Raw genomic sequence first — 27,527 nt, 5'->3', positions numbered from 1 at the left:
CTCCTTCTGGAGTGACAGAGAGAGATAGGATAATCCGATTTTGCTCCAACTTTGCATATTCTAATATTTGCGTCAGTGCTAGGTCAGGTGGGAAATGGACAATATCGGTCCACTTCATGAACTACCTCCCCCATAAATGGTCAAAAGTTTTAATAATTACAACTCTCATAAAATGTGATGTAAGAGTCCGATTGTCTTTAAATTTCATACATCCCAATATTTATATTAACCCAAGATCTGGTGTTAAGATGGAAAATATCGGCCCACTCCTTCTGGTACCTCCCGCACAAAATTCGAAACTTTTAAAAAAATATATACTTTTGCCCAGAAAGAAATAGGATAATCCGATTTTGCTCCAACTTTGCATATTCTAATATTTGCGTCAGTGCTACGTCGAGTGTGAAAATGGACAATATAGGTCCACAAATGGTCAAATTTTTGATTAATTACAACTCTCATAAAATGTAAGATGTAAGAGTCCGATTATCTTTTAATTTCATACATCCCAATATTTATATTAACCCAAGGTCTGGTGTTCGGTCCACTCCTTCTGGTACATCCCCCACAAATGGTCAAAATGTTCAAAAAAAAATATTTTCTACACAAAAATGGAAGCAATATTCTAATTTTGTTCTAATTTTGCAAATCCTAATATTTACGTCAGTGCTAAGTCAGGTGTGAAAATGGACAATATAGGTTCACTCCTTTTGGTACCTCCCCCACAAAGGGGCAAAATTTTAAATAATTACAACTCTCATAAAATGTAGTGCAACAGTCCGATTATCTTCAAATTTCACACATCCCAATATTTATATTAACCCAAGGTCTGGAGTTAAGATGGACAATATCGTTCCACTCCTTCTGGTACCTCCCCCTCGAACGCCCAAAATTTTAAATATCCATGAAGGTGATAAAAAGCGAGATCAAATCCGATTCCATTCCAGACATGGTACATCTCAATATTTCCATAAATACAAGATCTGTTATAAGGAGAGTAGAAGTCGGACCATTTCTTTTGCTACCCGCCTCAAATAGGGTTCAAGATTTTGAAAAACAAACCGCTCGAGGAAAACGAAATAAGCATCCAAGTTTCTTCAAATTTCACACACACAAACATTTTTGCTAACACAAGATCTGTTGTAAAGATGTTAGATATCTGCGAACCCCTTCTGGTACCTTACACACAAAGGAAAAAAATTGTCAATACTTTTATATATCATATTTATTTAGGTCAGATACTAAATGTACAATATTGACCTATTCATTCTAAACCCACTCCAAAGATGGTCAAGAGTTTGAAAAATAATAATAGAAGTCAAAATATTTTAAAATAATCAAACATTGGCTGAGGGTATACATCTGTCGGCAAAACTGACCGATACTAGTTGTTTTACATTTTAGTGTAAAACGATACTATGAAAAGCATTATTACTCATGTATGACAATGGTTGGTAAAGGTATTATCGTTGTGGTTCAATATTTTCCATTGGTCTTGTATTAATTCAACAATTTCCAGGTACCTCGTGAACAAACAACCACTTTTCGGACTGAAAATTGTCTATGCAGGTCCACGTCTTCGTATACGCACCATATATCAGTACCTCCTTATATTCTGCATTTTGGCGATTTTAGGTACAATACCCACAGAAATTGTTTGTGACGTCGTATTTGAAATTCATAATGGATGCTGCAGCCTGTGACAGAAAATTGTCTATGCTGGTCTAGGTCTTCACACAGCTCCGATATAACGGTACCTCCCTATATACGATATTTTGATGATTTTAGCTATAGACCCCAATATGACGGCTATATTCGATATTTTTAAAATTTTAACAGAATTTTTGTAAGGATTTTAGCTTTTGTCGTCCCAAATGGTAAAAGGTATTCAAAGTTTGGCCCGGCCGAACTAATTGCATCTTAACTTATTATTATTTTGAAGGAAATTCAAGTACTCACTGCAGTATAGTCAGTTCGAAAATTAAACAAGTAAGCAGCTAGACTTCTTCGCTGTTTGCTTGCTTACGATATTTGGCTATATTTGTCAACGAAATCGGCATAAAACAGCCAGAAGTTCGCCTTTTGTTAATTTTGGATTTCGCCTGTAAGTTATTTTCAGCGTTTCGGTAGAATGGAAGTGTTGGATTTTTTTTTCAAAAAAAAGTAGTGGTCCACTCCACTCGATGTCCTAAACTCTACATTAATACGACATTTCGTGTCCTTTGGTTTCTATTTGTGACCTTTTAATGGCTGCAAAATTTGGAGCATTTTTAGTTGTAGGTCCATTTCAACATCTAAACATATTTCGGTCGTCTTTGAAAACAATAGGCCAAGCCCTTTGGAGCCTAACCCTACCCTTGCGAAAATTTTCGTGAGGATCGGACGATAATTGCAATCTGTATATAATAACCCCAACCTGTATTGTAAGGCTATATATATCCGATAGATTTACTATCGGCATCTACGTCAAAATTAACCTGTTCGTCAATTTGTGTTTTCGGCGGGTTTAAAAATATTCGGGTTTTAATGGAAAATTTGACTTTTATTTAACACAAATGTTATTGCCTTCATCCACTAAATATTACCCGATGACCATCAAAATTGTAAGGCCCTCAGCTCTAGCTCCCTGTTAACTTCCGCTTCGACTGTTCTGTAATTGCGACCTGTAGAACACTATATGTTAAATTTCAGTCTATTTCATTCCAAACTGTACCAAAAATCTTCAATTTTTTTTTTAAACGGAGGGTACTATTACGTGTATACTGCACCTAAACGCGGATCAATCTTTACAATTTTATGATAGCATTATATTGTCAACCATATGGCTAAAGGGGGTATATATCAATTGATACGACCAAAACATGCCACATTAAAATAACGCTCTTTGACCCTCGATCTCTATGGACCAATCCGTATCAGTATATTTGGTGTCAATCTAACGATGTCCGGTGCGCACGATAACTCTCGAAGGGAGTATAAAACTTGGTCCACACCTGGTACATCGTAATATTATTATCAACCTTAAATCGAGTTCGGAGATGGGCAATATCGGGAGGTATATCTCTTACCTCCCGTACAAGGTGTCAAAATTTGGAATATCCATAAAACTCATAAAACGAGAAAATTAACATACGATTTCATTTATATTTGAAACATTTCAATATTTCCATCAACATAAGGTGTATTATAATTATGGTATAGATCGGGACATTCCTTCTGGTACCTACTCCACAGTGGGTCAAAGTTTGGAATATCCAAAACGATTATAAATCCGTGCATCCGGTTCATTTTATATTTCACGCATTCCATTTACTCTATTAATAAAAGATCTGCTGTGAAGATGGAATATATCGGTCCACTCCTTCTGATACCTCCCCCACAAAGGGTCAACATTTTCAATAATTATAAATCCCATAAAATGTGATCTAAGAGCCTGATTATCTTCAAATTACACTCATCACTATATTTTTATTAACCCAAGGTCTGATGTTCGATTGTTTTCAAATTACACACATCACAATATTTTCACTAATCGACGGTCTGGTGTGAAGATGGAATATATCGGTCTACTCCTTCTTCTGGGTTATAAAGATGGTAGAGATCGTACCATTTCAGGGCCAACATTTTCTCAAATTTCACGCATCCTATTATTCCTAATAACACAAGATCTGCTGTGAAGATTGGACATATCGGTCCATTGCCTTTGGTCCACACAAAAAGTCAAAATTTTCAATATCCATGAAACTCATAAAACGCCAAATTAACATCCGATTACATTCAGACTTGGCACATCTCAATATTTCCATCAACACAAAATTTCTTTTAAAGATGGTAGAGATGGGACCTTTTCTTCTGTTACCTTCCCCACAAAGGGTTCAAGATTTTCAAAAACAAAAGCTCTGAGGAGGCGAAATAAGCATCCCAATCTCTTCAAACATTTTTTCTAACACAAGATCTGTTGTGAAGATAATATATATTTGCAAACTCCTTCTGATACCTCACCCACAAAGGGTCACCATTTTCAATACTTTTATCTGTCATAACTTGCGAAACAAGTCAGCGATTTTTATTCCTCCCAACCAGGAGATGAATATGGAATTCATCGGAATTTATGATTTCGCATAAAATTGGATATAGTTGTTAGGTTTTCTTGTAATTTTGCCAATACCAATAATCCTGTCTTAGATGAAGCATTAAAATGGAATACTTCGATCGACTTTATCTGGTACCTCACGCACATTTTAAAATCTTCCAAAAATTACGACATATCTTCTTCTATATCTATAAAAGAGGAAAATGTTTGTATGTTTGTTTGTAATTTATGGGCTCAAAAACCGCTGAACACATCACCTGAAAGTAACATAGGCTATAACAATTTTTAAAATTCCACTTTGAATATATAGGATCAGCATCGGAGGTACCTTCCATAAAATTAGATTTTATATGCACATATCTATTGATCGATTACAGATACAGTCTTCAAATTTGGAATGCCTAACGAAATTTGAAACAAAAATAAATTTGCCATATTATATTGAAATCGGTTCACCAAGCACGATATGCATGTTCGATTCCAATTAAATTTGAAATGTGTGACGGAATTTGTTTAACAATTTGATTATATTGAAATCGGTTCAGATTTAGATATTGCTCCCATATATATTTTCGGCCGATTTCACATATTTGATGCACCAAACACGATACGTATGTCCGATTCCAATGAAATTCCGCATGAGTGACTAAATTTGAAAAAAAATGTCAAATTATACACAGATCGGTTTAGATTTGTAAATAGCTCACATATAAATTTTGGGCCGATTTTACATTTTTGATGCACCCAACGCGATATGTATGTCCGATTATAATGAAATTCGGCCAGAGAGACGAAATCTGGTATCCAAAAAAATTTGCAGAATTATATTGAAACTTGTTAAGGTTTAGGTGTAGCTCCCATATGTATAAATATATATATATATTAGGATATAGCTCCCGTATATATATTCTAGGCCGATTTCACATATTTGAAGCACCGATTTCAATGAAATATGTAAGGTGTGACGGAATTTGATATAAAAAAAAGTAAAAGTAAGCATTAAGTTCGGCCGGGCCGAACTTTGAATACCCTCCACCATTTGGAACGAATTAGAAAATTGTCAAAAAAAATCCATCAAAAATTCTGTTAAGATCTTTAAAATACCTAATATCGGAAGTTGCCGATATATGGTGGGATATACGATATTGTGGACCTATATAGACAAATCTATGTCTGGGGGTGAAGTGCTCACAAAGAACTCCTTGTGTGGATTTTCAGACAATACCATTATGGCTAAAATTATAAAAATACCGAATATCGGGAGTACCGTTATATGGGGCTATACAATATTGTGGACCTATATAGACAATTCTCTCTCAAAGGGTAAACTACTCACAAGGAACTCCTTGTGTGGATTTTCAGACAATTCCGTTGAAAAATGCGGCTAAAATCATAAAATATATTTTGTGAAAATTATATTGAAGTCGGTTCAGATTGGGATATGACTTTATTAAGAAACATTGATCCACAACGCTTTTGCAATGGTATTAGACTAAGAGTAAAAAAACTACAAAACAATTCAATTGAGGATACGATTATTAAGGAAAGTTATGTCGCTACCTCAAATTCTCTAATAGCTATGCTATATAATAGCACCCTTAGTGTATGCCGACTAAATTTGGCATGACCAGCGGTTCCTGTCATATTCATATAAAATTTTGAATGCATATAAAATCAAAAGGTGTAGCGAAGCGCGCCGGGTTCACCTAGTGTCATATAAAGTGAAAAAAGTAACAAGTATAATCCGAACTTGGCACGTCGCAATATTTGTATCATATTTATTTAGGTCCGATACGAAATAAACAATATTGGACCATTTCTCCGGAACCTACCCCATTGAGGGTCGACAATTTGAATAATCATAACAAAAGTCTAAATATATTTAAATAATCGAACAATGGCTATAAGTATACTCCTGTCGGCAAAACCGATTTTTTATTTTTTTAACATTTTTACAAAGACCTAAAATGGTAAAGACTAGACAAAATGCATTTTGAGCATTTGGTTTGTGTGTACGATACATAAAGTAACAGCTCATGAAAGGGGCATGTTAATATAAAAACCACAATTACAGAAACGAAAGACAAATACAAATTTGAACAAGTAAGCAAAGGCTACAGTCGAGCGGGGCCGAACGTTGAATACCCTACAACACTATAATAAACGATACAGTTTATATAAGCGAGATACTCGAAAGAATTCCACAACATATTGTGACAAATAATAAAAGAAAACCATGTTTCAGTCCATTTCAACTCCTAAATTTATGGCGATCATCTCCAAAAAGAGTAGGCTTCTATTCTGACCCTCATCTTATCCCCATGCAAAATTTCGTAAGGATCAGGCCATAAATGCGATCTGTATATGATATCCTGGTATCCTAACTACTTAGTTTTGTTAGCTGTAGAAATATTACCAAATATTTAATTCAAAATGAAAATATGCCAAAAATATGACAAAATTGAAAAAATTTGAGAAAATTTTACAAAATCAATATTTTCATCTTTAGAGAGATATTTTTATGCGATTTTTTTAGACGTTTTTTCTTTCCTGCCAAGAGGCCATTCTAAATTAATGAGAACTGTCAAAATCAGTTCAGCCGTTCTCGATATATAAAAGATTTTTCAAGAATATCTTCTTTGATAAACAAATATATCGCACATATTTTGCTATATATCCGTTTTGTTGGATGTTAACATCAATGTAAAGATCAGAAGTAACTTTGTCATGGCTTTGTGATTTCGCCGGGATTTAAAATATTCGCGGTTTAATGAAAAATTGTGAATTTTTTCAACACAAAATATATGGTCTATTTTACCCGCTAAATATTATCCGATGACCAAATTGGTAGGCTTCTTCCCCGCCCTAAACTCTATCTACATGCGAAATTTCGCGTCGATTGGTCTGTAATTGCGACCTGTAGAGCTACTGCAAATTCCGACATTTTTTCAGTATTTGGTCCATTTCAACCCCTAAACATTTGGCGATCATCTCCAAAAGCAATAGGGTTCTATTCTGGTCCAAGCCCCACCTACATTCTAAATTTCGTGAAGATCGGACCATAATTGCGACCTGTAGAGTGATTACAAATTAACATGGACAGACGGACAGACGGACGGACGGACATACATAGCTAGATCGACTCAGCTCGGCGAGCTAGCAAGATCCATATATACTTTCCTATGTGGGAAACCAATATTTCGAGGTGTTACATAATTTTTGGCCCAATCAAACTTATAATACCCCCAACACATAGTGTTGTAGGGTATAAAAACCCAAAAATGTGGTTTTAATATTCTATTCCATGTATCCTTCCAAAAAATTAAATATTGTCTTAGCGTTTTAAATCAGTCCTATCTTTACTCCTTTATGTCTTTGATTTTTAAACATCTTGCCATACATGTGGGTCCACTGTGCGGTGGTTAACGAACTCATTATGCGCTATATTATATGGAATATTTCTCGTTTGTGTGTAGGTGCCTGCTCACCTGTGTGTGTGTGTGTGCTATAAAAGTAAACTTTTGCTGTGTTCTCTTGATGTTGTTGCTGTTATTATTATTATTATGTTGCCTATTTGGAAGGCTTTGAAACTGTTAAATGTTTTGAAGCATATTTTAAGGTGTTTCAAAAAACAAAAACAGCAAAAAATAATATTGCCTCCAGCTGAACATAGTCATAATGGATAGAAAGGGTGCAAGTGTATATTAAGTAATTAAAAATTTAAAAGTCGCCAGTCTCCCTCTCTGTCTCTTTTCGCTCTCTACCGTTGCTGCTCTACCCTTTAAGGTTGTTTATTTTATGAACCAGTTTTTAGTTGGCCTCTTCACTCCTCACCCTCTTTGCTTCCTTTCTCTTTCTACGTTCTTTGTTATTATGAATAATTTTTCCGTTTAATCTCTGAGGTGTGTAATTAAATTACACAAAAATTTCAAAATTAATTAATATGAATTGAGAGTAGGTGTTTTTGATATGCAACCTCTTTTCTTTAGAGAATGTCACAAAGTAAATAGGAGGTTTTAATTTCTATCAAATTTTTGGTAGGTGTAAAATCAAAGCATTCAATTTTTTTTCTTTTAATTAAAAAAATCTTTAAAGGATTTTCTGAATATAGAAAACCAATAGAAAATTTTTGTGAGGTCTTTTGACGCTGTTGCAAAGAGAAGAGTTTTTATTAATTTGCAGGATTGAGAAGACCTTTGACAAGTCTTCTTTAATGAATATTCCGGTATAGGAGACCATTGTCTATATAAGAAATTTGCAGGTTTTTTAGCCATAAAATACCTTTGAATGTTTTTTTTTTTTTTTTTTTTTTTTTTTTTTGCAAAAAATGCCTCATGACTGGTTAAATGGTTAAAAGGAAGTTAAATAAAATTTTTTGAAATATCACGCATTTTGGCTTCCGTTACCAGAAGACCATTAAACTGTCCTCCGCGCATATGTGGTCTCTGAAAGATTCTCTGTCACTAATATTTTTTAAAAAGTCGAGACTTGAAATCCAGAAGAAGGAGATTTGGAAGGTGTTTCGGCTAGAACAATTGCTAGGAATCTTTGTCAATAGGTCAAAGTTCACCTATTGACAATAGACCTCGCAGAACTTCTTTAGTGTGTAGAAAACTTTTGAAAAATCGGCTACCTATAGATAAAATTTGCTTGGTCTTCTAATTATTGATGACTTTAAAATGTTAACTAACTTTAGAAAACCTGTAAAAGGCTAACTAGCTAAAGGGGACCTCTGAAATGTCATTTTTTAGCCTATAAAAGGTCATCTATCACCTTTACGAAGTCTTACGGAAGACATAAAAGCCTTCTGATCATAGGAGGTCTTAAGTTTTTTTATTTACAAGTTTTGAAAGGTAAGCGGAAGGTACTCGTTCTGCAAATAGGTGACCTTTGAAGCTTCATTTAACCCTTGAAAAATCAACTGCTCAAACAAAACCTTTGCAAGGTCTTAGGACTATTGACAACTTTTGATGGTCAATTGATTATAGAAAACCGATTAAAGGCCGACTAGGACTTTTGAAATGTAATTTTCTTTGCCTACAGAAGAGAAATGACTCTCGAGGTGCCTTTCAGAAGACCTAAGGGACCTTTTGGCTTTAGAAGGTCTTAGAAAAGTCTACTAGCTATAGATGGACTTTTTAACCTCTCTACGTTTTGAAAACCATGAGAAAGGACTTCTGACTATTTAAGGCCTTAGAAACGGATTCCCATTACAGATGACCTTTGAGAAGTCGTCTAACAATATATGTAATCAATGGAAGGATTCCTGGTAAAAGGAGACCTTTGAACCATCTTTTAGCTATAGATATTCTTCAAGAAATGACCTTTTGACCTCTATAAATTTTGAGAGAAAGAATATTCGAAATGTCTGCTAACTATAGAAGGCCCTTAAGATATCATCTGACAATTTATTTGACCTATGGAAGGTTTCCAGGCAAAAGGTTGTGACCTTTGAACCATCTTTTACCTATAGATATTCTTCAAGAAGTGACCTTTCGACCTCTATAAATTTTGAGAGAAAGAATATTCGAAATATCTGCTAACTATAGAAGACCCTTAAGAATAAGACCCTTAAGAGATCATCTGACAATTTTTTTGACCTATGGAGGGTTTCCTGGCAAAAGGTGGTGACCTTTGAATCACCTCTGGCTACATAAATGTCCTCTATAACCTCTCTAAGTTCTAAATGCTAAGAGTAGGGACATTCGAAAGATCTACTGACTACAGAAGACCTTAAAAAGGTCATCTGGCTACAGGGGCCCTTTGAAATTCCATTTTTTAGGATACATAACCTTCCAGAAACTTTTCGGGCCTTCGAAAAATCTACTAGCTATAGATTGCCTTTTTAACCTCTATAAGTTAGAACTGAGAGAAACGGTATTCGAAAGGGATCCGAAAGGATTATAGATGGCCTTGTAGAGGTCATCTGATTACATACATAACCCATGGAAGGTTTCCAGACAAAATGTGAGCTTTGAACTTTTTGCTATTGACGCCAGTTAAAAAGCTATCTACTTTTGAAAGGTCTTCTGGCTGTCCTCTATAACCTCTCTATGTTTTGAAGGCCAAGAGAAATGACATTCAAATGATCTCCTGACTACATAAGACCTTAGGAAGGTCTTTTGGCGGTTGAGGACCTATTGCTACTTATTGTTTATAGATGATGTTGGACAAGCTTTTCGAAAGACTTGAAGACCTTCTGAGCTCTTCGAAAGGTCTACCAGCTATAGATGTCCTTTATAATCTCTTCAAGAGGAAGGACATTCGAGAGGTCTTCTGACTATAAATGAACTTTCAAAGAATATTGGCTTTACATGACTTTTGAAGGGTCTTTTTACTGAGAAGCGCCTTGCCAAGGTCCACTGCCTACAGATGACTTTCGAAATGTCTTTTGGCAAAAGATGATGGAAAAAGGTCATCTGGCTCTAGTATGATATTTTAAGATAATTCGAATTGGTCAGCTTCGGAAGAATTATGGCCTTCAAAAGCCCAAATTAACCGTCACACGCTGCACGAATGTTGCTCTGCGGTATTTTGGTCCATTCCCGGCGAATCGCTTGCTTGAGGTGATCGACATTTTGGTATTTTTAGTGCCAACCTTGCTTTCCGAAATACTCCAGACACAATAGTCCAACGGATTGGTATCCGAAGATTTGGTGGCCAATGTGGGCTGGAAATGAAGCGACCTCATTTTGTAACTATTCTTGGGTGGCGCATGCCTCGAGTGCGATGGTGCTGAGTCCTGTTGGAATGTCCAAGTTCTGCGGCCAAAATGTTTGCGTGCCCAAGGCTTTAATATACCCTCCAGAATATTTTAGTTCTTGCAGTTTTTGGAATTTCAATGGCCTTACCCCGATCTCTTTTTTTAATATTCGCCGAATGGAATATTGCGATATGTTCATCTCTCGATCCATTTTTCGGTCATTTCAACGCGGGTTTCGATCAAGTTGCTTCTTTACTTTTCGAACCATTTCTGCTGATGTTGTTGTTTTTTTTTTTCCTTGACGTCGGGCTACGCTACCAGCATCACGGTAACGCGCGATGGAACAAGACACATAAAGATTTATTCACATTTATACTCTGCGGTATTTTGGCCCATTCCCGGCGAGGCGCTTACTTGAGGTGATCGACACTTTGGTATTTTTAGTGCCAACCTTGCTTTGCGAAATACTCCAGACACAATAGTCCAACAGATTGGTATCCGGAGATTTGGTGCCCATTGTGGGCTGGAAATGAAGCTAGGAACCTCATTTTTGGGTGGCGCGTGGCTCGAGTGCGATGGTGCTGAGTCCTGTTGGAATGTACAAGTTCTGCCGCCAAAATGTTTGCGTGCCCAAGGCTTTAATATACCCTCCAGAATATTTTATCGATAATATTCGACATTTATTCTAATACGAGCTGATTGCGAACATCGAGTGTTGGCGGCCACTTGTGGTTTTCCAGCCAAATGTAAGGAAATCACACTATCGCCCTTGAATTCCATCACGAATATCTGCTTTTCTGGAAAATTCTAACCAAAATGCTTTTGTATGCTTGTACGCAATGCAATAAGCTGTCACTGATGTAATTTTAACAGCTGTCCGAGGAGTGGCTTAGAAATGACAGAAGTCTGAAGCTGGTTGCAGTTTTTATCATCTCACCGTATATATGTCCACTGAAAGGGTTTCTGCCTGTAAATGACCTTTGATTAAAGGTTTCCTGGTTATGCTCCTAACGACGATCTTTAAAAAGTATTATTTTAGACCTCTAGAAAGACTATATCCATTCAAGATTTGCAGAGAGGCTTTGCCTCCTCAGAAGATGACCTAAAAGTTCATCTATCCCAAGAAAAGTAATTTACGGTCTACCATCCGTAGAAAATCTGTATAGGTCCATCGATATAGCTCCTCTTCTGTTTTTATTAGGCTTTAAATAATTTATCTATACATGAAACACTTTATTCCAATCCATATAATCCCTTTCTTTTCCTGTCTTCCACTAATTGCCTATTCCGCGCGGCATGGGTGTGGTGAATCAGGCGTGAAAAATTCCTTGAATAGTACTTTTACGCTTATTTGCTTTTCAATATAACCAACAACCACTTCCACACACACACACACGCACACATAGACTTTCAACAAATGGAAAATTTGTAAAGTTATTAAAAGAAATGAAAACTGCCTTCATGGGCGCTGGCTTGTTCCCACACAAAAATATTTAAAATTTTATAGCATACTTTTAAGTGTTGCGCATAAATTTCAGTATTGCTCGAGTGAACATTAAGGTAAGGTTGAGGTAATAGTTAAAAAACACCATCAAGTATTCTGGCATTGTCTGCTGTGACCATGTTGCCCCACCCAGCATCGGCATCACCGACCACATAAACAGCGACCACCAGCCACAACAACACCACTCGCCACCCGCCACCAACAAACACGATATTAATGAGAAACCCAGGCCGGCACTAAAAAAGAGAATCGAGCAAAATGGAAACATAATTCATATTTTATGAATATTGTTTTGGAATAAAATTTTATGTTGTTGTAAAAAAAAAGTTGTTGTTGCACTGCATTTCGCAACTGCACAGCTATAGTAATTGTAAAGAAACGCTTAAAAGTATGCAGTGGAAATTGTTTTTTCTTCTGGTTCTAAGTGCGGCAACAACTACAACAAAATGTAGGCTATAATTTCACTTAGTAATTATTCAACTAAACAAAAACAACAACAAAAATAGCAAATATAACTATGAACTACAGCAAATGGGAAGCGAATAAAAATTTGCATTACAAATACGACTGCCAAGTTGAGCAGAAAACTTTATTTGGCGGTGTTGTTGTTTCTTTTTCTTTTCTTTTTAATTTTAGAGAATTCCGTAATAAAAGCGTAGTTCTCTTTTTTATGAAATGAACTATTTACAAGGGAGTCATGCGAAACTAATGTAAATGTTTATGTAACTATGCGCATGCAATTCTATGGAAATTTTCCATTGAATCCATTAGACTTGGATTATGCGCCTCTGTAAAGCTAATTAAAAATCATGTTTTCATTTCTTTACCAAAGAAATACGTGTAATCAAGAGAAAATTGTTATGGAAATATATAATTTGGTGGAAATGAACAGCATTCTTAGAAATGCAGTGCATAGATATTTTTGGCTATTACGCGGTAGAAAACCGACATAAGATATATAAGTTAAGTACAGGGTTGCCCATATTCGACGGACCTTTGGGCCCACTCCAATCGACGAGGCTTGTCCGCAGGCAACATTCTGTGCGTCAATTGAATTTTGTACTGGAACAAATGCAAATCAATCCGAATAATCTGTTGTAAAGTGGACCGAGCCATGCTCAACTGCTGAGAACGGCGTTTTTGGGATGTTCTTGGGGATCTCTCAACACTGGCTCGTACGGCAGCGATATTCTCGGCCGATCGCCTTGGTCAACTTTTATATGGCCTCTTCGGATTAGAAAGAGCCTTACCAGTCGAACATTTTTCGTATAAACGCTTAATGGTGTTCTTAGAAGGCGCACTTCTCATGTTTTTTAATGTTTTAAAAGCACGTTGAGTTTTCACAATTGACTTCTTGTAAATTTCAACTATTTCAGAGCGCTCGCGTGGCGTGTATTGGTTCATAGTAAAAATCTGCTTGGACTGACGCTTCAAACGCGGTATGTCATTAAGCAATGTGACATCTCTGTCAAAAGTTATGCCGTTGCCATATGGGTCCGTCGAATATGGGCGACTACTACATAAACTTATGTACACAGGGTGAGAGAAAAAAAAACTGCAAGAAAAGCAAACGTCATAATTTTTACATTTTTATACCCTCCACCATACATAGTATGGAGGGTATATAAAGTTCGTCATTCCGTTTGTAACTCATCGAAATAATCATTTTAGACCCAACAAAATATATATATTCTTGATCAGCTTAAAATTCTAAGACGATTTAGCCCTGTCCGTCCGTCTGTTGTAATCACGCTACAGTCTAAACGAATTAAGATAAGATTAAGATTGTCTGGAGGCAGGTCAAGTTCAGAGATATATCGGTCCACGATATCGTATAGCCCCCATATAACGGTACACCCCCGATATTCGGTATTTTGATGATTTTAGCCACATTTTCTAATGGAATGGTCTAAAAATCCACACAAGGAGTTCCTTGTGAGTACTTTATCCCTTGCAAGAGAATTATCTATATAGGTCTACGATATCGAATAGCCCCCATATACCCCCGATATTCGGTACCCCCGATATTCGGTATTTTGATGATTTTAGCCACATTCTTCAATTTAATTGTCTGAAATTCCACCAATGATTTTAGTCAACGGAATTGTCTGATAATCCACACAAGGAGTTTATTGTGGATTTCAGCCACATGTTTTAATGGAATTGTCTAAAATTCCACACAAGGGGTTCTTTATGAGCACTTTACCCCATGACATAGAGTTTTCTATATAGCTTAACGATATCGTATAGCCCCCATATAACGGTACCCCCCGATGTTCGGTATTTTGATGATTTTAGCTATATTTTCCAATGGTACTGTCAGAAAATTCACACAAGGAGTTCTTTTCGAGCATTTTTACCCCTGAAAGGGATTTGTCTATAAAGGTCCACAATATCGCATATACCCCATATAACGGTACCCCCCGATAATAGGCATTTTGATGAATTTAGCCACATTTCCCAATGGAATCATCTGAAAATCCACACAAGGAGTTCCTTGTGAGTACTTAACCCCCAGACATGGATTTGTCTATATAGGTCCCCAATATCGTATATCTCCTCATATACGGCATCTTCCGATATTAGGTATTTTAAAGATTTTAACAGAATTTTCAATGGATCTTATTTTTTTTGAAAATTTTCTAATTCGTTCCAAATGGTGGAGGATATTCAAAGTTCGTCCCGGCCGGACCTACTGCTTTTTTACTTGTTTTTTTTTTTTTTTTTTTTTTTTTAGAATGAAAGCTAAAAATTTAAGAAATGGCATCAAATTTTATAATAAGTTTTGATTTGTTCGGATTGGTCACATTTGGCCTGAACTATGGCTTTCAAGCGGCCAATGAAACCGTCACAAGCTGCCCGAATGCTGTTCCGTGTATTTTGGTCATTCCCGGCGAAGCGCTCGCTTGATGTGATCGACACTTTGCTGTTTTTTAGTGCCAACCTTACCTTCTAAAATACTCCAGACACAATAGTGCAACGGATTGGTATCCGGCGATTTTTTTGGCCATTGTGGGCTGGGAATTAAGCGAAGAACCTCATTTTGTAAGCATTCTTGGGTGGCGCATGCTGAGTGCAATGGTGCTGAGTCCTGTTGGAATGTCTAAGGTCTGCGGTCAATATGTTTGCATGCCCAAGGCTTTAATACACTATCCAGAATATTTTCGTGATAATATATTCGGCATTTATTCTGATGTCATGGTCAATTAATACGAGCGGAGTGTGACTATCGGCTGTTATGGCGGCCCACACCATCACCATGGCCCGCGCTTATGTTCTGGTGGCCAACCGAATGGGCACATTTTCAGCTGACCTCTTTGGCATGTAAACACGATCAGTTTGATGTTTACATACTGCTGAACAACGAATGTTTTCTCATCGGAGAAAAGCAAGCTCTTTAGCTCGTTTGATCATCTAAAATGCTAAAAATTTTCCCTGTCCTTAACTCTCTTCTCAGGCGTGTCCATTGGCTTTAATTGTGTGATCAGGAATTTTTTTTCTGTTTTTGGTTCATTTGAACCCCTAATTATTTTGTGATTATCTCCAAAAGCAAGAGGCACCTCTGTAGCTCCAAATTTAGGCTCATCTATATAATTTGTTTGTATACAATATTTGGCTATATTCGTCAACGAAATCAACATAAAAAAGTAAAATAGCTGTAAGTTCGGCCGGGCCGAACTTTGAATACCCTCCACCATTTGGTACAAATTTGGCAATTTTCATAAACATTAAATCCGTTAAAAATTATGTTAAAATCTTAAAAATACCAAATGTAGCCGTATATTAGGGTCTGTACGACGACGTGGAAATGCATAGGCAACTTTTGTCACAAGCTATTACACTATTCAAATGCAAAACTTGAAAAAAAAATCTGTTTATAATGTAGCCAAAATCATAAAAATTCCGAATATAGGGAGTACCCATGGGAGTTGTAAAACGTGGACCTGTACAGACAATTTTTTGTCATAGGCTTTAGTATCCATTACGAAATTCAAATGCGAAATTTGAAACAATTCCGGTAAATAATGTCGCTAAAATCATCAGAATACTGAATACCGTTATATGGGAGCTAGACGAAGACGTGAACCTACATGACCCATTTATACTATAATACCAAAAGTCCTGCAGACATAACATACATTTGAGTAAAATTTTATCAACCTACTTCATTTCGTTCGGAAGCTAGAGTGACTTCCACAGACGGACAGACGGACGGACATTGATAAATCGACATAGAATTTTATGCTGATCAAGAATACATATACTTTGTGGGGTCTAAAATGTATATTTCGGGGTGTTACAACGGGCATGACAAACTTAATATACCCTCCATACTATGTTGGAGGGTATAATAAAAAAAGCCAGAAGTTCGCCTTTTGAGTACTTCGGATATCGCCTGTAAGTTATGTTGGTACTTTTTCACACAAAAAAGTGGTCCCTTCTACCCGTTGTTCTAAACTCTAACTTCATGCGAGATGTCGTGCGCTTTGGTTTCTATTTGTGACAAATTCAGAAACATTTTTAGTTGTTGGTCCATTTCAACCCATAAATATATTGTGGACATCATTGAAAACATGAGCCTCACCCTACCCTTGTGAAAATTTCCGTGAGGATTGGACGATAATTGCAATCTGTGTTTAATAACCCTAACCTGTGATATAAGGTGAAAAACTATTACAAAATATACACTTCGGTATTATAAGTCAAATTTGAAGAAATCGCATGCCATAAAAATATGAACAAATAAAAATATGTCACAAAATAGTACAAAATCTTTTTATGCGATTTTTTTTAGATTTTAACTTTTATGCCAAGAGGGCATTCTGAATTGAAAAATCGAATCGAAATCGTTTCAGCCATTCTTGAGAAACATGCATTCTAGCTAACATTGTATATATTTTGCTATTTATATCCGATATATTTACTATCGGCATCTACGAAATGGTCAGAATTGACGTTTTCATCTATTTGTGATTTCGTCGGGATTAAAAATATTCGCGGTTTAATGGAAAATTAGACTTTTATTTAACACAAATATTATGGTGAATTTCATCCATTAAATATTGCCCGATGATCACCAAAATTAGAAGACTTCGGCCCAGCCCTAAGCTCTAGCCACAAAACACATAAATCCCCCAACACATAGGGTTGTACGATATAAATATGTTCCACTTTTTAATCCAAAACTTGATTAGCATTACTCAGGCTAAATCTGACAATGAACCCCTTCACTTCATCTGCATCCAATGAGTTGTTAATACTTTTTTATTACTCTTCTCCCATATTTAACATGTTATTTTACTTAGGATGATGGTGTGGAAGATAAATGTCAGACATTTTTATTTACATTAAGACAATGTCATAACATAGCACAACGCCAACAACAGCGGTAGATATAACTCAACTTTACCAACCAACAAACAAGAAGTTGTTGCTCGTTGCCATTCGTGCACTGTGAGATCTGTATCTAAGAAAAGTCGTTGCCATTTAACTGTGGCTTGAAAGATTTAATAAGATTTTCATGTTTTCAGGTGTGGTGAGGAAGAGGGGATTGTAACAAGTAACGGTTAACTATTCCCCGCAGGATTTATCAAACATCTAAAAAATTGCTTCATCAGGTAGTTTGTAAGTGAGGCTGTTCTCCGAGAGCATGCGCATGGGAGACTTTCACTCACTCTGAGTGTGATTGTGGCCAATATTTTCCCATGGCACACTGAACGTACCCAATGAACTCAAACGAACGTACTTGGTGTGTGTGTGTGTGTAGTTTGTAGTAATTGCTGTTGTTGTTCTCGTTGTTGTGTTGTTGTGTTGTTGTGTTGTGTGCGATGCTTTATTTCATTTACCCTGAACAATTTATTAGACAATTTGGCACCAAATGTCGGCATAATGAAATGGAGTTGTATTAATTATTAAATAGCCTGCATGGAGTGAACACACATACACATCTACATGGAAACGATGATGATGATGCGTGACCTAGAAATGATCAATTTTTGAAATGTTGGGGATATTTTATGAGGGTTCAGCTATCATAAATGATTGGTTGAGTTATTGTAAATGTACCAGAGGATTATGGTAGACACTTTGAAAATGGAAAAGTCATACTTTGAGCAATAGATCATAACAGAGAAATGTTGTGTCAAAATAGAATAGAACCATGATTTTGATGTGGCAAGTATTGTGATGATTTTATCCTGCTAATCAAGTTATGTCCCCAGCTTAAAAATATCGACTTGGTGACAGATATATACCATCTACTCATAGCCATTATTTTTTATATTTTTGTGAGAGCAAAAATGTATCAAATGTCTATAAGATATGCGATGGGGACCTACATATCACGTCTTAATGCGAGATAAATTTTTTTCCTAGTAGTACATCTACATTATAATAAATAAGCTAAATTAAAAATCGTGCGGAGCCGACCATGTGATATCCTATAACAGTAATAATATATTGGAAAATCCCTTAGGCACAAGCGCATTTTCGGTGATTTTTTAATACCGTACAACACTATGTGTTGGGGGTATTATAAGCTAGATTGGGCCAAAAATTAGTTAACACCTCGAAATATTGGTTTCCCATATAGGAAAGCATATATGGATCTTCCTATCTCTCCTCATAGAATGCGAAATGAGTATTCGATTATTTTCACACCAATATTTCTGTCAACACAACCTCTGTTGTAAAAATGGAATGTCAGATCATTCCTTCCGGTATCTCCCCCACATTGGGTCAACATTTTCATACCCAACAGCATTTTGTGTTTGGGGTATTATAAGTTTGATTGGGCCAAAAATTAGTTAACACCTTGAAATATTGGTTTCCCACATAGGAGGGTAAATATGGATCTTCCTATCTCTCCGAGCTGAGTCTATCTAGCTATGCATGTCCGTCCGTCTGTCCATATTAATTTGTAATCACTCTACAGGTCACAATTATAGCCCGATCTTCACGAAATTTAATAATTAACGAAATTTAACGAAAAATAATATTTAAGGGTTGAAATGGACCAAAAACTGAAAAAAAAAACTGGTTAAGCAGTTGCTCTACAGGTCGCAATTATAGACAAATCGACGCGGAAGTTAGCATGGGGCTAGAGCTTAGGGCTGGGCAGAGGCCTTCGAATTTTGATGGTCATCGGATAATATTTAGTGGATGAAATAGGCCACAACATTTGTGTTAAATAAAATTCAAAATTTCCATTAAACCTCGAATATTTTTTATTCCGGCGAAATCACAAATAGGTTTGGGCTATTATATACAGATTGCAATTATCGTCCGATCTTCACGAAATTTTTCACAAGGGTAGGATTAGGCTCAGAAGGGCTAGATCTATCGTTTTCAAAGATGTCCGCAATATATTAAGAGGTTGAAATATAAAAATATGAAATATAATAATATTTTGCAGCCGTTATAAAGGTCACAAATAGAAACCAAAAGACACGAAATCTCGCATGAAGTTAGAGTTAGGACAGAGGATAGAATGGACCACTACCTTTGTGTGAAAAAATACCAACATTATTTACAGACGATATCCGAAATACACAAAAGGCGAACTTCCGGCTTTTTTATGCTGATTTCGTGGACGAATATAGCCAAATATCGTAGACCAGAAAATCATATAGATGAGTCTAGATTTGGAGATACAGAGGGGCCTCTTGCTTTTAGAGATGATCGCAAAATATTTAGGGGTTCAAATGAACCAAAAACAGAAAAATGTTCCTGATCAAACAATTGAAACCAATCGACAAGCCTGAAAAGAGAGTTAAGGACAGGACAAAAGTCTAGTATTTTAGATGACCATGGGATTGTATTCAGCTGTAAATGGACCACAACAACTAACAACATAATTTAAAAATGAAATCTTCTAAAAATGAATTTGGACACAAGGGGGCTTCTATCATATTGTGGTGTTGTAGGGTATCACATAGTCGGCACCGCACGAATATAGCCTTTGCTTACTTGTTTCAATTTGACTTATAACATTGAAGTGTATATTTTGTAATATTTTTTCTCCTTATTATATACCGATTGCAATTATCGTCCGATCCTCACGAAAATTTTCACAAGGGTAGGGCTAGGCTCAGAAGCACTGGAACTATATTTAGGGGTTGATATGGACCAACAACTAAAAATGTTCCTGATTTTCACAACAACGTAAATGTGCGTAAATATTGACCTAATATACCCGATCAAAATGCTAGGTGTAATATCTGGGCAGTGCTCCATAAAATTATTTCGGCTCCGCAGGACTATAGCCTCTGCTTACTATTATTTTTCAAAATGTTGACATTTTGTGGGGGAGGAATGAGAAGTAGTGAACCGATATTGCCCATCTAAGAACTCAATATGAGTTTAAGGGACGGCCATTACTAGATCGAATCCAAATACTGAAGAAATGGATTTGGTCAAAAGAAACCTAGAGTCTAAAACCAATATTTCGACGAGGCACGTTTTGACCGTATCAAATATACCCTCTGTAGTCATATGTCTGAGGGTAGACCTAGAGTCTAAAACCAATATTTCCACGAGGCGCGTTTTGGCCGTATCAAATGATATATAATCTCTGTAGTCATATGGCTGAGGGTATAATTAAATATTATCTTTCAAACAAGCCATAATTCTTTTATATCGGCAAACAAATTAATTACTGTGCTTGCAATGCGACCTAGATCTACAATTGTTCCCTCCAATAAATTAAGGCGAAACGAACATATTACAAAAGGCTTTGAGACTGATTCTCCATACTAATATTATAAACCATACTTTTTAAAATTATTCGCCATGGACTCATTTAAGGTTTACGTTAAATGTCATTAGCCCAAGACTTGGATCTTTCTAAACTCAAAAAAAAAAAAAAAATAAATAAATAAAAAAATTAAATAAAAAAAAATAAATTTTTAATGTACAAAATTAACAAAACTTTCGACACCTGCGGCAATTGGCCATTAGCCAATAAAAAATTTAACGCACCAACATTTCCTTTAAAGCCTCTTCGCAAAAGAAAAACAAGTAAAACAAACAGAAAGACACAAATCCAGTTGACCCGACAAGTTGTTGGAAACCTAAATCCAATGATTGTTTGCCTTAATTTCAGGCTTACTCAGCTTTGAAGTCCATTCGTTGGGTGCCACCCATAAAAAGAAGAAGCAACGCAAAACCAAATCAAAATTCGCCCAAGGAAGTCTAAGTTTGTGATTTTCAAAAAACAAAAAAAAAAAAAAAAAAACTTTTCTTAGTTGGACTTGTTTTTATTTCTGTTTTTTTTTTTTCTCCCTTCAGTTATGTCGTGCGAACAGAGAATAGCAATCACAACTGGAATAAGTGCAAAGTGAAACAGCAACAACAACAAACTGTGAAAAAAAACTGAAAGTCAACAAAATAAAAACAAAACATTAACAAGTTTGTGCTAAGGTGCCATAATGGTCAAGATTGGATAAAAAAAGGGGTTTATTTGCGGCTTACACCGCTATAGCAGAGCTGTATAATGTGCCTTAACCTAAGGGAAAGTTTAGATGGTATTCTATCTATATTCACGGGATAAAATGCACATAAATAAAACACATTATTTATAAAGGAAATATAGGAATATCCTGAGTATAGAAGTTGAAGTGATTGTATACTTAAAGGTTTCTAATCATAGCAGATTTTCAAGGACCTTTTGTATATACATAGGACCTTGTGACGTATTTTAGCCATTGAAAAATACCTCTATGTGTTCTCTGCCCATCATTTGATACGGCCAAAATGTGCCTCATCGAAATAAAAATTTTAGACATTGTCTGTATAGGCCCCCAGAAGTAGATTTGTCTGTAATATTGTATATATCGGCACCTTACGATATTCGGTATTTTTAAGATTTTAACAGAATTTTTAATGGATTTCAATTTTTTTTTTTTTTTTTGAAAATTTCCTAATTCGTTCCAAATGGTGAAGGGTATTCAAAGTTCGGCCCGGCCAAACTTATTGCTTTTTTACTTTTTTGTTTTTGTTTTTTTTTTTTTTTTGGAGTGGCCAATATTAATGGCCTGAAACGGATTTGATCAAAAGAGACCAATTTTATGCGATCTTTGTTCAAATCCGTTTCAGGCCATTAATATTGGCCACTCCAAAAAAAAAAAAAAAAAAAACTTTGAATACCCTCCACCATTTGGAACGAATTAGGAAATTTTCAAAAAAAAATGAAATCCATTAAAAATTCTGTTAAAATCTTAAAAATACCGAATATCGTAAGGTGCCGATATATTGGGGTGACATACAATATTACAGACAAATCTACGTCTGGGGGCCTATACAGACAAATTCTATTTCATCCACAAAATAGTACCCGATGACCATCAAGCCCTAAGCCCCATGCTAACTTCCACGTCGATTGGTCTATAACTGCGACCTGTAGAGCAACTGCTTAATCAGTTTTTTTTTTCAGTTTTTTTGGTCCATTTCAACCCTTAAATATTATGAGATCATCTCCAAGAGGCTTCTAATCCGAACCCTAGCCCCACATCCATTCTAAATTTCGTGAAGATTGGGCAATAATTGCGACCTGTAGAGTGATTATAAATTAACATGGACAGACGGACAGACGGACGGACGGACATACATAGCTAGATCGACTCAGCTCGGCGAGATAGGAAGATCCATATATACTTTCCTATGTGGGAAACCTATATTTCGAGGTGTTACATAATTTTTGGCCGATTCAAACTTATAATACCCCCAACACATAGTGTTGTAGGGTATAAAAAGAGGATCAAAATGTGGAAAACTTACAACACTTAGAAAATGCAATATATGAGTCCAATTGTCTTCCAGTTTCGCACATGCCAATATTTTTCTAACAAAATATCTATTGTGGTAATGGATTATATCGGTCCCATCCTTCAGTTACCCCACCCACGAAGGGTCAATATTCTGAATAACCATCTCTCATCTCTCTCTCATAGATCAGAGTCGCATGGTCTTCAATTTTCTCACATCTAAATTTTTTTACCAACACAAGGTCTAATATCAAGATCGGATAGAACCGAGCTTCCCCTCTGGCACCTCCCCCACAACAGGTCTAAATCTTGAATAATCATGACACTCATAAAAGGTGAAAAGGGCATCTGATTCTTTTCGAACGTCGCACATCGAAATATTTCCACCAGCACAAGATCTAGTATGGAGATGGGATATACATCCGCCTACTCCTTTTGGTACACACCCCACAAAGGGTTAACATTTGGAATAATTATAACTCTCATAAAATTTTATATTCTTTTCAAATTTTACACATTTTTATAAACAGAATATCTGGTGTGAAGATGGTACATATCGGTCCACAACTTCATGTACCTCCCCCACAAAGGTTCACAACTTTCAATATATATATAACTCATAACTTGCGAAACAAGTCAGCGATGCTCTTCAAACATGGTATATCTAAATATCTCTCTCGACCGGGGATCTAATGTGAATAGGGAACCTATGGACCCACTTTTTCTGGTACTTTAGACATTTTAATTATCACTTATTCGCATAAAATTGGAAATAAATATTTGATTTCCATTAAATTTTGCCCAAACCATATCACATGTCTCATTAAATTTGAAGAAATTAGTAGATGCAGCCCAAAATCATGTGCCAAGTTGGAATGGAATCGGATGTTAATTTTGAGCTTTACGAGCTTCATGGCTGTTCAAAATTATGACCCTTTATGGGGGAGGTACCAGAAGAAGTGTATCGTTATAGTCCATCGTCACACCAGACCTTGAGTTAATAAAAATATTGTGATCTGTGTAATTAGTAGACAATCAGACCTCTACATCATATTTTATAAGAGCTAAAATTATTCAAAATGTTGACCCGGAAGGAGTGAATCGATATTGCCCGTCTCCGAACTTGATGTAAGCTTGACAAAAATATTACGATGTATCAAGTATGGATCAAATCGGATACTCCCTTAGAGATTTATCGTGCGCAGCAGCCAGCCAGACAAACAAACTTACGGACTTCGTTAGATCGAATTCAAATGTCCTGAAGCGGATTTGGTCCAAATAAGTCTCTTTGGACCAAATCCGCTTCAGGGTCTATTATTACTATTTCGATGAGGCACGTTTTAGCCGTATCAAATGATAAATGATGATGGATGTGCCTCAGAGGCCCGTCAAGATCGGTTCACCTTCTGAGGTCTTGAATAACAAAGGAGGCCATTAGAGTCTTTTATAGCAAAAAGACATTTGGTATTCTAAACAGAGATATCTACTATTCATAGGAAACCATTGTCAAATACCTCAGAGGCCTTCTATCCACAGAAGATCCTGAGAGACGTTAAATCCATAAAAGGCATTTAGAGAACATCTATCCAAAGATTATCTTAAGATATAGACATTGAAATATCCTTATTGTGAAAAGCCTTTCGAGGTATAATAGCAATACAATACATTTGGAGGTCTCCTCTTCAAAAGAGAATGCCAGTATTTATTGCCCACTCTTAGAAGACGTTTAGAGGTTAACAATCCGCAAAGACAGTTCTAGATATCGTTAATCCGTTGAATACTAAATAAATCCTTCAGCGTAAAATTCTAAGACGATTTAGCCCTGCCCGTCCGACCGCCTGTCCGCCTGTTGTAATCACGCTACAGTCTAAACGAATTATGATAGGAAACTAAAATTTTGCACAGATCTCTCTTTTGTCTGCAGGCAGGTCAAGTTCGAAGATGGGCTATATCGGTCCACGATATCGTATAGCCCCCATATAACGGTACACCCACGGTATTCGATATTTTAATGATTTTAGCCATATTTTTCAATGGAATTGTCTGATAATCCACACAAGGAGTTCCTTGTGGGCAATTTATCCCGTGGAAGAGAATTATTTATATAGGTCCACGGTATCTTATGGCCCCCATATAACCTTACCCCCGATATTCGGTATTTTGATGATTTTACCCATATTTTTCAACGGAATTGTCTGAAAATCTACACAAGGAATACCTTGTGGGTACTTTATACCTCGGAAGAGAATTATCTATATAGGTTCACGATATCGTATAGCCCTCATATTACGGTACAACCCGATATTCGGTATTTTGATGATTTTAGTTACATTTTTCAATGGAATTGTCTGAAATCGTACACAAGAGGATCATTGTGAGCACTTTACCCCCTAACAGAGAATTTTCTATATAGGTTAACGATATCGTATATCCCCCATATAACGGTACCCCCGATATTCGGTATTTTGATGATTTTAGTCATATTTTCCTATGGTATCTTCTGAGATCTACACAAGGAGTTCTTTGTGAGCACTTTTAGCCCTGAAAGGTAATTGTTTATATAGGTCCACAATATCGTATATCACCCCATATATCGGCACCTTCCAATGTTAGATATTTTAAATATTTTAAAATAATTTTTAATGGGTTTTATTTTTTGAAAATTTTTTAACTCGTTCCAAATGGTGGAGGTTATTCAAAGTTCGACCCGGCCGAACTTACTAGTTTTTATACCCTCCACCATGCTATGGAGGGTATATTAACTTTGTCATTCCGTTTGTAACTCCTCGAAATACTCATATCAGACCCAACAAAGTATATATATTCTTGATCAGCGTAAAATTCTAAGTCGATTTAGCGATGTCCGTCTGTCTGTCTGTCTGTCTGTCTGTCCGTCTGTCTGTCCGTTGTAATCACGCTATCTTTCGAATGAATTGAAGACCTGGCGGTCTTCTCTTATAAGAGAATGGGCCTCTATCATAGAAGAATAAGAATGAATACAAATCTCACATAGAAGACCATTTGGTCTTCCCTAACAGACTTCCACGTGACCTGTCATTCCGTTTGTAACTCCTCGAAATACTCATATCAGACCCATCAAAGTATATATATTCTTGATCAGCGTAAAATTCTAAGTCGATTTAGCGATGTCCGTCTGTCTGTCTGTCTGTCTGTCTGTCCGTCTGTCTGTCCGTTGTAATCACGCTATCTTTCGAATGAATTGAGATAGATGGCTAAAATTTTGCACACATGTTTATTTTTCCAGTAGGCAGGTTAAGTTCGTAAATGGACCTTGCAGGTCCACGTTTTCATATAGCTCCCATATAACGGTACCTCCCTACATTCGATATTTTCATGATTTTAGCGACATTATTCACGGGAATTGTTTCAAATTTGACATTTGAAGTTCAAATTGGATACTACACCCTAAGACGGAAAATTGTCTGTGCAGGTCCACGTCATCGTATATCCCCCATATAACGGTACCTCCCGATATTCGGTATTTTGGTGATTTTAGCGACATTATTCACCGGAATTGTTTCAAAATTGGTATTTGAAGTTCGTTATGGGAACTACAGTCTGTGACAGAAAATTGTCTGTGCGGGTCCAGGTCTTCGCACAGCTCCAATTTAACGGCACCTCCTTATATACGATATTTTGATGATTTTAGCTACATTATTCACCGTTTATTTCAAGTTTCGAATTTGAATATGGTAATGGCTTATGACAAACAATGCCTATGTATGTCCACGTCGTATAGACCCCAACATAACGGCTATATTCGGTATTTTTAAAATTTTAACAGAATTTTTTAAGGATTTATTTTTTAAAAATTTCCAAATTCGTTGCAAATGGTGGAGGGTATTAAAAGTTCGGCCCGGCCGAACTTACTGCTTTTTAACTTGTTTACTTGTTACTATATCTTAGAGTTTGCCACGTTGGGTCCTCTTCAGGTTGTCAGTCTATCTACAGGTTAATGTGCCATCAAGTTGCCATTCGCTTTGATTTATCAGGGAAGGTCTGCACAGGTAGCTATCCCTTGTTCGATATATAAATATATTACCATCTGATCCTTTTTCACAATTGTTTGGTGTAGACCATCCTGGAGCTTCCTCAAAATCAAGGATTATTACATCATGATGTATGTATTGCCTTCGCATTCGATACGAGAGGAAGCCTATCTGAATGGATTCTGTGTTCGGCCTTTAAAGTTTCCCCTTTTTAATGCGAATGGGTGTCCGGTCTCTTCGTAACTCAAATTTATAGTTTTCAATAAGTAGCCACGAAAGTCCATGAATCAGACCCTTAATTTATCGTGGCGCCTTTTGGCTTCATCTTTCGCACCAGCTTTATTCTTAGAAGGGTGAAACTTAATTATGACGATTCGGATTACCACTGCAAAACCTTTGTCTATTAATTAAGTATATGAAACAGGGAGTATCCTCTGTGGTCATATCTTCGCAACTG

This window comes from Musca domestica, unplaced genomic scaffold (genome assembly GCF_030504385.1).
Source record: "Musca domestica strain aabys unplaced genomic scaffold, Musca_domestica.polishedcontigs.V.1.1 16, whole genome shotgun sequence".
NCBI lineage: Eukaryota > Metazoa > Arthropoda > Insecta > Diptera > Muscidae > Musca > Musca domestica.
The sequence above is the reverse complement of the archived record's forward strand: the minus strand, read 5'-3'. Positions refer to the sequence as shown.